We start from the raw sequence: 17,661 nt of genomic DNA on the forward strand, positions 1-17,661 counted from the left end.
AGGAGCCAAAACCGTGCAATGGAAAGAAGATAGCATTTTCAGCAAATGGTGCTCTTTCAACTGGAGGTCAGCATGTAGAAGAATGCAGATCAATCCATCCTTATAACCCTGTACAAAGGTTAAGTCCAAGTGGGTCAAGGACCTCCACATCAAACCAGACACACTCAAACTAATAGAAGAAAAACTAGGGAAGCATCTGGAACACATGGGCACTGGAAAAAATTTCCTGAACAAAACACCAATGGCTTATGCTCTAAGATCAAGAATCAACAAATGGGATCTCATAAAACTGCAAAGCTTCTGTAAGGCAAAGGACACTGTGGTTAGGACAAATCGGCAACCAACAGATTGGGAAAAGATCTTTACCAATCCTACAACAGATAGAGGCCTTATATCCAAAATATACAAAGAACTCAAGAAGTTAGACCGCAGGGAGACAAATAACACTATTAAAAAATGGGGTTCAGAGCTAAACAAAGAATTCACAGCTGAGGAATGCCGAATGGCTGAGAAACACCTAAAGAGATGTTCAACATCTTTAGTCATAAGGGAAATGCAAATCAAAACAACCCTGAGATTTCACCTCACACCAGTGAGAATGGCTAAGATCAAAAACTCAGGTGACAGCAGATGCTGGCGAGGATGCGGAGAAAGAGGAACACTCCTCCATTGTTGGTGGGGTTGCAGACTGGTACAACCATTCTGGAAATCAGTCTGGAGGTTCCTCAGAAAATTGGACATTGAACTGCCTGAGGATCCAGCTATACCTCTCTTGGGCATATACCCAAAAGATGCCCCAACATATAAAAAAGACACGTGCTCCACTATGTTCATCGCAGCCTTATTTATAATAGCCAGAAGCTGGAAAGAACCCAAATGCCCTTCAACAGAGGAATGGATACAGAAAATGTGGTACATCTACACAATGGAATATTACTCAGCTATCAAAAACAATGACTTTATGAAATTCGTAGGCAAATGGTTGGAACTGGAAAATATCATCCTGAGTGAGCTAACCCAATCACAGAAAGACACACATGGTATGCACTCATTGATAAGTGGCTATTAGCCCAAATGCTTGAATTACCCTAGACACCTAGAACAAATGAAACTCAAGACGGATGATCACAATGTGAATGCTTCACTCCTTCTTTAAATGAGGAAAAAGAATACCCTTGGGAGGGGATAGGGAGGCAAAGTTTAGAACAGAGGCTGAAGGAACGCCCATTCAGAGCCTGCCCCACATGTGGCCCATACATATACAGCCACCCAATTAGACAAGATGGATGAAGCAAAGAAGTGCAGGCTGATAGGAACCGAATGTAGATCTCTCCTGAGAGACACAGCCAGAATATGGCAAATACATAGGCGAATGCCAGCAGCAAACCACTGAACTGAGAACAGGACTCACGTTGGAGGAATCAGAGAAAGGACTGAAAGAGCTTGAAGGGGTTCGAGACCCCATATGTACAACAATGCCAAGCAACCAGAGCTTCCAGGGACTAAGCCACTACCCAAGGACTATACATGGATTGACCCTGGGCTCCAACTGCATAGGTAGCAATGAATAGCCTAGTAAGAGCACCAGTGGAAGGGTCCTGCCAAGGTGGACCCCCAGAGAATGGGATTCTTATGGGGAAGGCAGTAATGGGGGGAGGATAGGGAGGGGAATGGCATATAGAATGGCAGGGGGAGGAGTTAGGGGAATGTTGGCATGGAAATTGGGAAAGGGAATAACATTTGAAATGTAAATAAGAAATACCCAATTTAATGAAGATGGGGAAAAAAGTATATAGTACTTAGAAAACGTGTTATTGTTAACCATGCATTGTTTCTGATTGATTATCCATTAGGAGGTATATGATGTCGCTGGAGCAAAGACCATCATACCATAGAAGTAATATGACGTTGGCTTTGGCAATGCTCTAAAAATTATAGCCTGGTTCTCTAGACTCCATCCATGAGCTCTTCCCACAAGCATAGGCACAATATTTAAATAAATATTTTAAATATATATACTATTGTCTAAACTATAATGTAGTATGCTTCAATTTTGTTTCGGCCTCAGTTCTCTCATCCTTGCCTTAACCTAGCAGTTACACTGAATGGATTCTTAGAGGAGTCCTTGTTCCCGGAGGCTTGCAACATGCCACGTTTTACCTATTTGTTGAGTAGGTACCACAGAGGACACCGTTTTTAATTTTATTTCTCTCCTCGGTACAGATTTAGAGTGATGGGAGATAGAGAAGAGTCATCAGAAAGAACGCTCCTCATAAAACACAGACGGGGGAATGAGAGATGGCAAGGGTGAAGACATTGATTTACATTCTGGGCTTCTGCCAGTGCGAGTTAGAAGACATCGCTGTGGTAAACCTCACTTTGCACATCTGCTAGGTAGCACAGGCGTTTGAATAGCAAAGATCCATCCCTAGCATTGAGAATGTTCTTCAAATTTGTTGGGAAATCAGCACATCACTACGGGCCTGAAAGGGTCATCATGATGCCCAATCCAGGAAAACTGTCCTATCAAATGAATACATGAGTTTCCCTTCTCTATTACCCTGTGTAAGTTTCTTGACACCTGTATTGCAAAGCTAATTATGAAAATTTCTGTATTTCTATTTTTCAAGTATTATTTTCTATTTCCTTTCTTTCTTCTTTATTTCAAACCAAAGGAAATGCTAATTTCACTGGATCCTTTAGCCACCATGGTTAGGTTCTTTATAATTCAGTGATCATTGGTCAAACCAGTCCCATTAATTTTCAGTATCACAGAGGTCTCATGATACATTTATCTTGAGATTATTAACCCTAGGGTACAGTGGCTTCCTAAGATATTAATGCAGTTTGAATGAGTCTTTGCATGCAGCCCTGTTGAATTTTGTAAATGCAGTCAGAGTGGGAGAGAAAAAGAATAAAGCAGGATCTGTGAAGGGCCATATTTGCCAAGAGCCTTATTGGTAATGAGATTATTTGAACATATCTTGGTAATGTGAGGCCTGAGAGACATTGAAAGGAAATGAAGGGGAAATGGGGAACAGAAGGAAAAACGGTCTCCTTTCGAATCTCAGCTCTACCAGCAAGGCCACCAGGAAAGAGAAAGACTGAATGAACACAAAATTTTGGGTTGCTGTACAAAAGACGATCAAAGAAAGGGGAAGAATACTCCGAGGTAATGACGGCAATTTGTTTTCTAGATAATTGACCCTCTCAGAAGACATAATTATGGCATATTACAGAGATAAAAAGAGACAACGGCGGACGCACACAGTGATGACAAACACGATTCAAGATCCCATCATTCTGATGCTTTTAAAACCACAATATTTTGATATTAGCCTTTCAACCCACAAGAGAGACAACAGCACACAACCAAGCTGGTTCCCATTTTGCTTGTCAGTTTTTGGGTTTTTTTTCCCGTCTCTCTCTTTTCCTTTTAGTATTTTCTTTTCTAACAGCTGCCAAAACTCTACAATTGGAGATGCTAAAGAGGAGGATGTAGAAAATGGGCAAAACATCGGCCTGTTCAGATGAGGGTGAACAAGAGATTGCTTCTCTACATCCAAAGCAGCTTTGATTTTGGACCCAGTCTTAAAACTTAGAAGCTGAGCTGAGATTTATTTCAGCCGAGTATTTTTTTTCAAAGTAAGACATATGAGGCAGCACTTGAACTGATTTTAGGGTGTGCAGACAAACTTTATCATCACCTCAATTGTAGATCTGTTTAATGACCAAAGAAAATGCTATTTGTCCCTTAAAATCTCTGCTTCTGGCTCATCTATTTGTTTTCCAGGATGAAACGAAGTAAAAACACCGAGACTGAATAATTGTATAAATAGTGTGTGACTGCTTTTCAAATAATGAGAGAGTCTCAAGAGTTACTGACATTTGTGAAACAGTGTCTTACTGTCTTCCTTTCCTTTGTCTTTACAGCACTGGCCCAGCACTACTCCACGGTGATATAATGGGAGTTAGGTGTGGTGGTGGTTCAGACAAATCGTCAGAGTATGGAGATTTCAGTGCTGTATATCGGTCACACCACCAACGTGATTTCCAGTCATCTCTAACTTCTCACATCTGTACTTGAATCACGTACACAAATCTACTACTGGTGGTGTCACATCAGCTAGTGATATATGGGATGCTTAAGAAAACAGAACTCCTACTGAAGGCTCAGTGTGTGTGTGTGTGTGTGTGTGTGTGTGTGTGTGTGTGTGTGTGTGTTTCTATGTGCTGTAGTGGGAGAGGAGAGGATAATGTTAGGCTAACTGGGAAAGAAGATTAGACTTCCATGCAGAAGCGTGTAACCCCTTCAGTCAAAATTGCACCTGCCAGGAAAACCACAAAGAGCCCATGAAAAGAAACTCAGTCTTTTCCAGTCAGTTCTCATCACTCAACCTATTCTAGCACACATGAAGAAAACCATCTCTGCCTTGATCTGAACCTCAGTATATCACCTTTGTAATTCTCCTCTTGCTTGTTTGAGACGGTTGATATCCAACTACTCATTGTTCTTTCTATTGAACTCATAAAAACATCTCTATTCGCTGAAAACTAAAACTGACATCTAAAACTATTTCCTCAAGATTCAGTGAGCCCTGCTTTTTCTTTATATGGGAGGGGTTGCCAAGTCTAGAAAAACAAAAATCTTCTTACTAAGAACAAGAACCTTAGAAACACAAGAGAATTTGGACACAGATCATCCTGAGATGTCACTATTTTGCCATATAGACTTAAAAAGTAATCTTTAAAAATAGAAGTATCTTTATTTATAATTATTTTTTCTGTTTTAGAAATTCCCTATCTCATGCCTCGCAGCTGAAATCTTAGATGCCATCTTTTATTCCTAGCATCTCGGTGCTCAGTCACAAAAGTAGGTTCTTTCTCATACCTTTTTATTGGTCAGTAATTTTAGTCCTTAAAACTTTAAAACAAAACCAGATGTGGTGTTTCACACCCTTAATCCAGCTCATGGGAGGAAAGCACGGGCAGATCCCTGTGAGGTCAAGGGCAGGCTGATCTATGTAGAGTTACAGATTAACTCATGCTACATAGTATGACCCAGTCTCTAAAGCAAATGAATGAACAAATGAAAATGAACAAATAAAACTCTAAGGTGAGTTTCTTAGATTTTTAGCAACAGGCTCTGCAAACCTAAAGATTCAAAAGACAATTGACTCCACGTTAAGAGTTCGCCCAGAACCTCCCTCTCTGTTAGATAAGCAAACATAAAATCACTTATTTTTCAACATCTAGAAAAATCCAAACACAATATAAAGAATGCATTCCTGCTTCCTGCTCTCTGCATCTAGAAAAGGAGGGAAACTTCTGTCAGAGCCTTTGACCCTGTGGTGTGAGCACATTCCGTTCAGCTGATAACAATGCTATTAATTTGTGTGCTGTGTTAGTTTTTTATTGTTGCTGTAACTAAGCACCACAAGAGCAAGACATTTATTATTTCATGGTTTTGGAAACCAAACACAAGTGACTAAGTTACTGAGCTATAATCAAGTTAGTGGCAGGGTTGAAGTATCTTTAAGACCTGGTTAATCAACTTTCTGTCTTTCCCATCTCCTAAAGACTGCTTTCATATCTCTTCCTAGTCTTCAAAGTCATTAGAAAAACATTTTCCATCTCTCCCTTATTCCATTAGATTAAAGGGGAAAAAAGAGGATGTATTTGGCTTATGGTTTTAGTACATACAGCTCATTATGACAGAGAAAGCATGGTGGCAGGAAGGGGAGGCGATTGCTACATTGTATCCATAATGATGAAGCCAACAGTTGACTTGAAATGGATCTAGGCTGTAGCATGGAGTTTTACAAAGGAACCCATGCTAAATCTGGCTATTGCGCCAGCAGCAATGGTCTTTCCCACTCCCATGGCTAGCCCTATCTGGCTGTCTAGCTCTGGTTCCAGAGGCTAGCTTGCTAAGCGAACCAAATTAGCCTGAAGCTGCTGCTTACACGTCTCAGGCCATCCACCCAATGCCAGCTTCCACTCACTCAGCTCCCTTTAACCCTGTGAAATGAAAACACTAGAGACTTACATAATACCAGCCAGATTTAAAGAACCCACGACTCAATAATATAATTGCAAGGCATGCTCAGATTGGACAAATATACCATTTCACTACTCATTACCCAGCTATGAAATCCCTAGCTACTTGCAGCTCCTCCGGGTCACGTGGTTCTGCTCCATCTTTCCCCTCCTCCACCTCTCCCTTCATTTCCCTTTTCTCCCTTCTCTAAAACGTTCAGCTGTGCCTTTTTCTTCTACTGCCCAATCATAGGCTTTAGCCTTATCTGTCCAATTAAGATTTCACCCGATCTCACCTGAGTACCTGATCTACTCCTCGGTCCGGCACTCCTCCTGACACAGCAGAAAATACAAACAACAAACCACAACACTAGGCTATAAATACACACGGGTACCCTTCAATGTCTCACTTCCTTCAGCCAGGGTCTGCTTCTTCAAAGTTCCATGTCCTTCCTAAACAGTATCACCAACTGGGGATCAAGTGCTTACACACATAAGCTTTTATTGGACGTTTATTACTCAAACCATAGAATCTCCAACTCAAGATCCCTTGTTTTAAATTTATCACATATGCAAAGTTCTTCTTGACCTAACGTAATTGCAGATTTCAAGGACTAGGTTGGAGCTGGAGGGATGGCTCAGTGGTTAAGAGCACTGACCTGCTGTTCCAGAGGTCCTGAGTTCAAATCCCAGCAACCACATGGTGGGTCACAGCCATCTGTAATGAGATCTGATGCCCTCTTCTGGTGTGTCTGAAGACAGCTACAGTGTACTTATATATAATAAATAGTTTGTTTTAAAAAGGACTAGGATGTATCTTGGGAGTACACAGGAAGCAAGTGTGTGCATTATTGAGTAACAACGTAAGATTTCTCTCTCGTGTGCTTTGCAGAACTCCTGTGGGAGACGTGTCTGAGACCGAACAAAGAACAGAAATCATAAATGTTTGTAGTCATCTACAGATAATCTATACCTTTTTTCCCTTCTTTACACATTATATTGTAATATTGTATACATTCATTTATATATTGCGATTAGGGAGGAATATATGGTTATTTTTCTTTCTAGATTATGTGCTCTCATTTAATAGTATGCATTTATATTATTATTATTATTTAATTTTTTTACAGTCTAGACTTCATTCCCCTCCCAGTATACCTTCTGACTGTTCCACATTCTGTACCTCCCCACTCCCCTTCTCCATAAAATTATAAATTAAGTAAATTCTTAAATGGTTCGTGGCATGTAGCATGCCTATGTAATGAGGTCCAGATCTTTGGCTATAAACCGTTAGTCAATTCTATACTTAATCTTCATTGATTTGGAATATCTGACTTGGCCCTAAACCTTTAGCAGATTTATATTTACTCATAACTTTAACTTGAGTGTGGCCTAAAGGATTCCCTTCTCCTGCCTGTCAGTCTCATAGACATTCTCCTGATTCTAACCCTTGAACTTTTGCTATTTCCCGGAACCCTGCAATGAGTTACCTTTGACCTATACCCTTAACTTACTAGTCTGGTTTCATTAGAGTTTACAATGTCATCATTCAGAAAAGTGAATTTAATAGGTTAATAGCAAATCTTCTCAAGCAAACTTGGAATAATTTAATAATTATACAGTCAATGCTTGTAGCGTTGAAACATCAGCTGTGCTGTACACGACTCCAAATAGAGAAAGCTAAAACAGAGACAGTAGGACATCAGAAGTTTATTCAGTTCACACCAAAAATATGTCGTTTGTGATGAAGCCCATGTTTTCCTGGGCATCCTGATCTGGATCGCTGTCCACAGAGAGTTTGAGCTTAGAAATAGCCTGTGAGTCCTTCACACAGTACTTAGGTATCTCTGCTTCTTAGAATGAAACCATGGACAAAAATCCTGTTTGGAATTCAAAGAAAGAAATAATTGATCTTGTGATTATTCTTGTTTCTTTATCTCACAGGGCATTTTAGTAGCTCTAAAAAGGATTATTTTTCCAAGTATTTCTAACCCACGGAAGTACAGGTACCTTAATACATGAGTCTCTGTTTGAGATCTGCAGGGAAAGATTCAATGTTAAACCTTCTAAAGCTGACAGCTCCACTTTAGACATGCCCAATTTACCACACTTCAGCTTTAAACAACCTGGGGCTGGATGAAGGCTGTGTTCTACTTCAGTGTGACACTTTCTGAGCATCCATTGTCAGCTCTAACAAGCTGTGTATTGACATTATTCAATACACCTTATCTACCGCGATGAATTCCAGCCATCTAAACAAGGGTGTACATTTAAACTGGCAATGAGAATGACTGCTAGAACGCTTATGGTGTCAAAACTTGAGCACACAATGTCACTCATCGGCTATGTAGGTGTCAGGAAAATGCAAGATGAAACTTTTTAACCTCCATAAACTTCTCAAGGAAAAGATAAAGGCCCCAGCAGCTTTTAATCTATTAAAAAAAATAACTTTTAAAAATGCTGTCTTGCTTTCATCAGATGTATGTATGCGTAGCCTTTTATGCAAATCTATGCATATGTATGTGTTTTCCCATGTGTTCTATTTTGGCATCTCTTACACCCACTAGGGGAAAGTTCATTTTATATTCTTTTCAGGACATGCGTTATTCATGCAATCACTTCTTTTTTTTATTTTTTTTTTATTAACTTGAGTATTTCTTATTTACATTTCGAGTGTTAAACCCTTTCCCGGTTTCCGGGCAATCATCCCCCTAATCCCTCCCCCTCCCCTTCGTTATGGGTGTTCCCCTCCCCATCCTCCCCCCATTGCCGCCCTCCCCCCAACAGTCTAGTTCACTGGGGGTTCAGTCTTAGCAGGACCAAGGGCTTCCCCTTACACTGGTGATCTTACTAGAATATTCACATGCAATCACTTCTACTTAGGGTCACGTGTTCTGCCATGTCCCTTTACTAGATACTGCTTGGATCTATTATGCGTAGTAGGATGGGAAGCAGAAGTTTCTGGTTGTATCATGCGATGAAGACTCACGTGGTATTTTGGCGAGACAGAGTCACGTGATGTTTTGCTGATGCTAGACCTACAGGAGGGACCAGTGATGTTTGGAAAGAGTATAAGTGGGACTCAACAGAAAGTGACAGGGCATGTTTTATGCTTGCATAAAATCTTGCCATGCCTCACTGGTCTCACATCTTCACTTTGTTGGGAGAGGCATAGCAGAGAACTTCTCAGGGCATCCCGACTGGTTATGGAGGCTCCTGCTGACTCCTTACAATTCAGCAAAGGACTGGCTGTTTCTTCTGGAGCATACCACCACTGCTGATTTGTGTTTGGTATTCTGACAATGGAGATTGGAATCACCCCCAAAAAACTACTTGTAAACAGATCTGCATCCCCATTTCCTATTTACTGTCTTTTCTCCCCTACCTTTGGATTGTGGGTTAAAAGGGATATCAAAGCATTTGAGAACTCTTATTAAAGTAGATTTGGACAAGTCTAAGTCTACAACCACACACTTGTCCAAATTCCTTTTCCTAGAGCTCAAATCTCTGCAGCCAACAGGGTTGAAGGCTCAGGAAGGCCACCACCTTGCTATCAAGCACCATAGAGCAAACAAGCCTTTCATCCCCACATTAGCCTCTATAAAAAGTGGGTTTTGAAATATCTAAGCCTACAAGGATTCAGGGTCTATTACTGGATATTAGATTATCACACCAGCCTTTTCTTGTTGCTCAGTACACCCCTGCACAAGTCTACATGGGTGTAGCCATTTTGCTAAAAGATTAGAGTAACTGAAGAAAATGGCTATGTGAAATGAGAAATGTATGGAATTCAACTTCTTTCCACAACGGGAAACATGCAGAACACTCACTCACTCTTAGTTTCTGGTATAAGGTATTCTCTGGAATGTTTTCTGATTCTAACTCCCCCTTCCTGTTTTCATATAACAACTCTTTGTAACATCTGCTACTTTCTCCTAATATGCTTTTGCTTCAGGCCATCCATGCTGTTTCCTACTCATAAGGAACATGGGCCAATATTTTGATTATTTGGTTTAGAGTAATATTCACAATAGTAGCTCGGAGGCCTTGAGCAAAAAGCCTATGACCTCTGCCTCTTCAGTTACACAGAAGAAAGTAGCCAAAAAAGAGATGTCTTATTTGGCTTATGCTGAAATCATAAATGGCTATGCTGGACAGAATAATGCGATACCCTTTGGGTGTTTGACCAGTTAGAGCTGTAGATTCGTTTCTGATACTTCGGTTGTCCTGTATACAATGAGTCAGGGAGTGATAATAGCTTTCAAGAAGGAAAGAGTCTTAGGCAAAACAGGATCTAAATAAAAAGTAGCAATCAGTTGCATCCAGGAGCAACACAATCCTCAACAAGATGCTAGGGATAAAGACAAGTTGAAGCCCACTTATTCTGAAGGACTCATTCCTAGATATCAGGGTCTTGGGGTTTTCTCAAGTAGAAGGGCAGCACAATTGTATTACTTAGGTATAATCTATCATAACTCCATGTCGTACACTGAGTGATAGATACCCTTTGAACTTGTAAGACAGCATGGTCTTACTTTGACTTTGGAAATTCAAGCTGAGACTTGATTTTTATTCAGTGGGGTTGCTTTCTTTTATGGAGTTTTCTTTTCATCCTTTTCATTGTGTTCAGTGTGTGTGTGTGTGTGTGTGTGTGTGTGTGTGTGTGTGTGTGTGTGTGTGTGATATCTGCACAGGTCCATGTGGAGACAAGAGGTTGACATGAAGATACATTCCTCATATTTTCCACTTTATAATCCAGTGTCTCTTATTGAATCTGAAGTTTGCTATACTGGCGAGATTCCCTGGCCATTAAACTCCAGGGATCCTCCCCTCTCACCCCTCTTCATCCTCCGTGTTCATCAGCTTTTACTCTAAGGACCCTTATGGTTCTTTCCATTTAATGTTTCATTATTAGCTTAAAAAACAACGGGTTCTAGAAGACATTTTCATAAGTGTATTATTGCATTTTATTGCACTTATCCCCCTAATGCTTCCTTTGCTCCCCATTACCTACTGTTTGTTTACCCCCTCTTCCCAAGTAGTTTTCTGCCTTCATGTTTATAAAAATTACCTATGAGAGAAAACGTGCAATATTTGCCTTTCTGGAGCTAACTTATTTTACTTAACATGATTTCCAGTTTCATACAGGTTCTTGAAAATGATGGACTATTTTTCTTCTTTATGACCGAACAAGGAAGTTTTGTTTTTCAAACATCTCTCTTGTGTATGCTAACACATTTTCTATATTTATTTGCTTGTTGATGGGCTTCTAGACTGATTATATAACTTGGCTATTGTGAATTGTGTAGCAATTAACATCAGTGTGTGGGTATCTTCATAAAAGCATGACTTTCCATTTAAATATGATGATTTCCTTAAATTCATTTATTTCATTGCTTTCTTCAATATTCCCTGAGAGCATATTAAAAGTCAAACAATACTTATGATAGCTTCATTCGAATGACTTTTCAAGGGTGAAAATAATGCCATTTTCTCCATCAATGTTGACAATTCTTTAAGTAGAAAATGAATTCAGGTAAACTTACTAATAATTTCAACTTTTAAATTTCAACTAATAGATTTAGAATCATTCTGTTAAGTGTATAATATAACATGTCAGTATTGTGAATAGCATTACACATTTAATTAAATATATTAACATTAAATATGAAGAAACACATTTCTATGTAAGGAGAGTTTGTAAACACAGATTGTAGTAAGTAGAATACCATGTGGTGGTAAAATACTGGTTTTATTAAATTAAGAAGCTGTAGAATAAAAACATAATTGTAGTTAGTTGTAATGTATGCATAATTTATAGTTGTACCTGTTCTACCCCAAAATATAAATGGCAATTCTACATCCAAATTAAAACTGAAGATCTAAAAATATCAAAGGGTGCTTATATACATATATATCGACTTACACTGTATATCCAAATACATATACATATGCATATGTATACACATGCAATTATTTGCATATACATATGCATTGCATATATACACATATGCATGTATATTTGTAGTGAGCCACTTTAAAAATAAGATCTTAACCGTACATCTGACAGATGGCTAATATCTAAAAAATATAAAGAGCTCAAGAAGTTAGACTCCTACACACCAAACAGCTCAATTAAAAAATGGGATACAGAGCTAAACAGAGACTTCTCAGCAGAGGGATTTCGAATGGCCAAGGAACACTTGAAAAGAGGTTCAACATTCCTAGACATCAGGGAAATGCAAATCAAAATGACTCTGAAATGCCACTTTACACCCATCAGAATCGCTAAGATAAAACTCCCAAGCAACAGCACGTGCTGGCAAGGAAAGGATGCCGAGAAAGGAGAACACTCCTCCTCTGCTGGTACCACTTGTACAAGCACTCTGGAGATCAATCTGGTGGCTACTCAGAAAATCGGAAGTAGTTCTACCAGAAGACCCAACTCTACCACTCCTGGAGATATTCACAAAAGATGCTGCACCATATTACAAAGACATGTGCTCCACCATATTCATAGCAGCTTTATTCTTAATATCCAGAAACTGGAAACAATCCAGATGTTCCTCAACTGAAGAATGGATACAGAAGTGAGGTTCGTTTTCACAGTGGATTATTAAAAACAAGGACATCATGAATTTTGCAGGAAAATGGATCAAACTAGAAAATAATGCGATAGCCCAGACCCAAAAAGACATACGTAGTATGTATTCACTTATAAGCAGATATTAGCCATATAGTACAGGATACTCACTATTCACTCCTTAGATTAAAAGAAGCTAGGCAAGAAGGAAGGACCAAGCAAGGATGCTTAAATCTCACCTAGAAGGGGAATAAAATGGTCATAGGTGGCAGATAGAGGGAGGGAACTAGTTGGAAGTGGGAATGGGGAGGGGAAAAGGAGGGGTGTCAGGATCAGGTATGGAGACAGAGAGATGGCCAGAGGACCAGGAGAATGAATGGAAATGGGTGGCTGTAATGTGTGGGGTGTGGGGTATATTTACAATGTGCCAGAGACCTGGGATAGGGGAAACTCCCAGGAGTCAATGCGGATGACCTTAGCTGAGATGAATAGCAGTAGGGATATGGAGCCTGAAGGGCCCACCTCCTGTAGCTAGGCAGGACCCCTTGTGCAGGGACAATCCACAAAACTTTTGACCCAAAATTTGTCCTGTCTAAAAGAAGTGCAGGGACAAAAATGGAACAGAGACTGAGGAAAAATGGCTAACTGATAACCAGACCTGAGACTCATCTCATGGACAGGTGCCAAGCCATGACACTATTAATGATACTTGTGATGCTTGTAGACAGGAGCCTAGCAAAAATATCTTCTGAGGGGCTCCACCCAGCAACTGACTGAAACAGATGCAGATACCCACAGCCAAACATTGGACAGTGCTTGGAGACTCTTATGGAAGAGCTGGGAGAAGGATTGAGGGCCCTTAAGGGGATAGGAACTCCACAGGAAAACCAACAGAGTCAACTACCTTGAATTCTTATGAGCCTCTCAGAGACTGAACCAACAACCAGAGAGACTTCATGTGTTGGGCTGAGGCCCCTAGCACATATGTAGCAGATGTACAGCACAGGCTTATGTGGGTCCCTCAACAACTAAAGCAAGGGGCTGTCCCTAAAGATGTTGCCTGTTGACCTCAGGAGGAAGGAAGTTGGGAGGACCCTCTAAAATGTACCAGAGACCTGGGAATTGGGAAACTCTCAGGACTCAAAAGTGAGGACCCTAGATGAAATGCCCTATAGTGAGGGGAGAGAACTTGTGGAGTTCACCTCCAGCAGAAGGACAGGGCATCAAGTGAGGGATGGGGTCGCCATCCCACAGTCAAAACTTTGACCCATATTTTTTCCTGTCTGAAAGAAATGCAGGAATGGAAATGGAGAAGAACCCGAGGAAAAGAAGGTCAAGTGACAGGCCTAAATTGGGATCCAGCTCAAGGGGAGGTCCTAAGACCTGACACCATTACTGAGGCTATGGGGCGCTCACAAAAAGGGTTCTATCATGTCTGCCCTCCAAAAGACCCAACAAGCAGCTGAAAGAGTCAGATGCAGATGTGTGCACCCAACCAATGGACAGAAGCTGATGACCCCTCTGGTTGAATTAGGGAAAAGCTGGAGGAAGCTGAGGAGGAGGGTGACCCTGTAGGAGGATCAGAAGTCTCAGTTAACCTGGACCCCTGAGATCTCATCAGACACTGAGCCACCAACCAGGCAGCATGCACCAGCTGAGATGAGGTCCTCAACACATACACAGCAGAGGACTCCTGGGTCTGGGTTTAGTCAGAAAAGATGCACCTAACCCTCAAGAGACTGGACACTCCGGAAAGTGTAGAGGTCTTGTATAGTGGGTGGGGTGGGGACATCCTTGTGAAGACGGGGATGGTGTGGAGCAGGGAGGAGGTATGGGATGTGGAACAGTCGAAGCGTGGACTAGGAGGGGAATAAAATCTCGAGTGTAAAGAAAAAAAAGATGTTTCCTGTGGAATCCTTTCCCCTAACTTTCTTGTCTGACCTCAGTTGAAAGGATAAGCCTAATCCTGCAAAACTTGATAGGCCAGGGTTCGGAGAAACCCAGGGAGTCCACCACCCTCGCAGAGGAGAAGCAGAGAGACTATGTGAAGAGGAGACCTAAAGGGGAGACAGCAATTTGGTTGGAAAACGAATGAATGAATGAATGAATGAATGAATAAACAAACAAACAAATAAATATATCAAATGTTGCTTATATACGTATACTCACCTACAATGTATATACACATATATGCATACAATAAACATGTTGATATTTACATATATACATATATGTTGCATATATATATGTTTATAGTGAGCCACTTTAAAAATAAGTTACATATTTATGATGGTGATTGTTCTCTTTTCATTCTGTTACTGTGATAAAACACTTGGACCAAAAGTAAATTAGTCAAGAGTTTATTTCACTTTTTATTTATTTAAAGTCAGTTTTATTTCCAGCACTTCCAGGTCACCATCCCGAGTGGCTTGACCCTTGGTCTCCAGTTGGTGGTACTGTTCGTGGAGGTTCAGGCAGTGTGGTCTTGCGGCAGGAAGTACATCTCTAGGTTAGGTTTTAAGATTGGAAGTCTCCTGTCATTTCTAGGTTACTCTCTCTGCTTCCTGCTTGCCACCACCCATGGGATGTGCTATTAGGCCTCCCTACTACAGTGGAACTGTAAACCAATTTCTCCTATGAGATGCCTTAGTCGTGGTGTTTTATTATACAACACAAAAAGTAACTAACACATAGTTTATTGTTGAAATTAGCCAGGGCAGGAACTTAGGACAGAAACTTGAAACAAACAATGGATTAACATTGCTTGCTCTCTGGGTCTCTGACTCAAGCACAAGCTTATATCTACTTAAGTTTTCTTATAGAACCCCGGACCACATTCCCAGGAAATGATGCCAACAATGGGCTGAGTTCTCCTACATCAATTAAATCTATTAAGACATTATCAACTAGGCTGTGTCATGGTGATAGTCAATGCTACCCAGAACTGTAATCAACATACCGACATACATATATGTATATGTATACGATATATCTATATCTATATCTATATATCTATCTCTATTTCTATCTCTATCTCTATCTCTATCTCTATCTCTATCTCTATCTCTATCTATATCTATATCTATATCTATATCTATATCTATATCATATCTATGTGGTTATCCATACACATATAAATATATGTGTATTTAAAGTTAAATTCTCTAAGTTCTGATTTTATTTCCTTTAAATTGGTTGAAAATATTTAATAGAAATTTAACACATGAATTCCCAAACCTAAAAGCTTTGGGCCTGCAAATGGAACTTAAAATGGTTTCCATAAAATGAGTTTGGAAATAAAAATACCAAGAAGACATAGTATGCATTCACTGATAAGTGAATATTAGCCCAAAGGCTCAAATTACCCAAGATATAATTTATAGATCACATGAAGTTCAAGAAGAAGGAAGACTAAAGCATGGATGCTTCAGTCCTACTTACAAGGGGGAACAAAATACTCACAAGAGAAAAATTAGGGACATAAAGAGGAGCAGAGACTGAAGGAAGGCCATCCAAAGACTGCCTCACATGGGAGTCCATCCCATATACAGTCACCAAACCCAGACACTATTGCTGATGCCAAAAAGTGCATGCTGACAGGAGCCTTATACAGCTGTCTCCTGAGAGGCTCTTCTAGAGCGTGACTAATACACAGGCCGATGCTTGCAGTCAACCATTGGACTGAGTACGGAATCCCCAGTGGAGGAGTTAGAGAAAGGACTGAAGGAGCTGAAGGGGTTCACAACCTCATAGGAAGAACATATCAACCAAGCAGATCCCCCAGAGCTCCCAGGGACTAAACCACCAACCAAAGAGTACACATGGAGGGACCCATGGCTCTAGTCACGTATGTAGTAGTGGATGGCTTTTTCTGGCATCAATGGGAGGATAGGTCCTTGGTCCTGTGAAGGTTAGATGCCCCAGTGTAGGGGAATGCCAGGACAGGGAGGAGGGAGTAAGTGGGTGGGGAGCACCCTCATAGACGTAGCGGAGGGTGATGGGATAGGGGGAAACCAGGTAAAGGGATAACATTTGACAGGTAAATATAGAAAATATCCACTAAAAAATACAAAGGACAGACAGCTCTTCTATTTGAACTGTCATCACAGATAACTTTGGCATCCCTTGGGAATATGTTGGAAATATAGTTTCATGCACACAACAGTGATCAGATCCTTCATCTTCATAGAATTTCTGGGGGCATTTGTATTTATATTAAAATTTAATAATCACTGGTATAAGAGACGATTTAGAAATCTGTCAGTTATACTCTGCAATGTCTTGCCACATGGGAAGAATACATTGGTGATACGTTCTTACTAATTGAAGGAATTGTAATTTTTTTTCCACAAGAGTGACAGGAAACTAAAGAATTCTATGAGGTCAAACATCTAAATTTGGCAAAGTATACAACAGTGCCATAAAGGATAATTATAAACAAGAAGTGTGATGATAATTAAAAAAATGACAAGTAGACGCAAAAGCACGGCATTCATGAAAATGTTTGCTCTGAAACATTTACACATCAATAACACAAAAATTGAGAATGAGCAGTGACGGCAGACCTAAGCAAACAGTACCACAACTGCTTTAGAGAAGGATTCTCATCTTCTCTAAATCATCTTCTATATAGAAACCAGCTGAAAGGATTAATAAGCCTGAATCTATTAAATATACATGGCAAGACTGAAAGTAATTGTGTAGTTTTACTTAAGAATTCTGTCAAGAAAAATACCACTAACAAATTGTTAGGAATAGACATGACTAAAATCTAACTAAATTAATTTATGCTAAAACAGTTATTCTAATTATTTTTGCTTAAAATTAATCTCATTAAGTTCTATAATAATCAAAATCATCAACTGAGAACAAAGCCAACTGAGCAATAACAAAGAAAATTGCATTTCTTTGGGGCTAATTATGATTCCAGTGTGGAAAACAGATTTAAGCAGCCTTAAAAATGTATTCACAGGTTTTTCAAAGATGGTGGCTGTATTTATGATTTTAAACAATGGGTGAGTTGGAAACCACATCATTTT

At 40.0% G+C, this 17,661-nt stretch overlaps 1 long non-coding RNA gene across 3 annotated transcripts in view; it reads left to right on the plus strand.

Annotated features, from left to right (window-relative positions):
- The window catches only part of Rpl35l5 (ribosomal protein L35 like 5), a 47,808-nt gene extending 43,223 nt beyond the window's left edge, over window positions 1-4,585 (plus strand). Inside the window, exons 2-3 of one of the 3 annotated variants that reach the window (XR_005490419.2) lie at window positions 2,224-2,565; window positions 3,934-4,585. This is a non-coding gene — a long non-coding RNA (ribosomal protein L35 like 5). The other 2 variants (XR_001840263.3, XR_005490420.2) reach the window with 2 other exon arrangements.
- Window positions 4,586-17,661: the final 13,076 nt, after the last annotated feature.

Source organism: Rattus norvegicus, chromosome 10 (assembly GCF_036323735.1).
Source record: "Rattus norvegicus strain BN/NHsdMcwi chromosome 10, GRCr8, whole genome shotgun sequence".
NCBI lineage: Eukaryota > Metazoa > Chordata > Mammalia > Rodentia > Muridae > Rattus > Rattus norvegicus.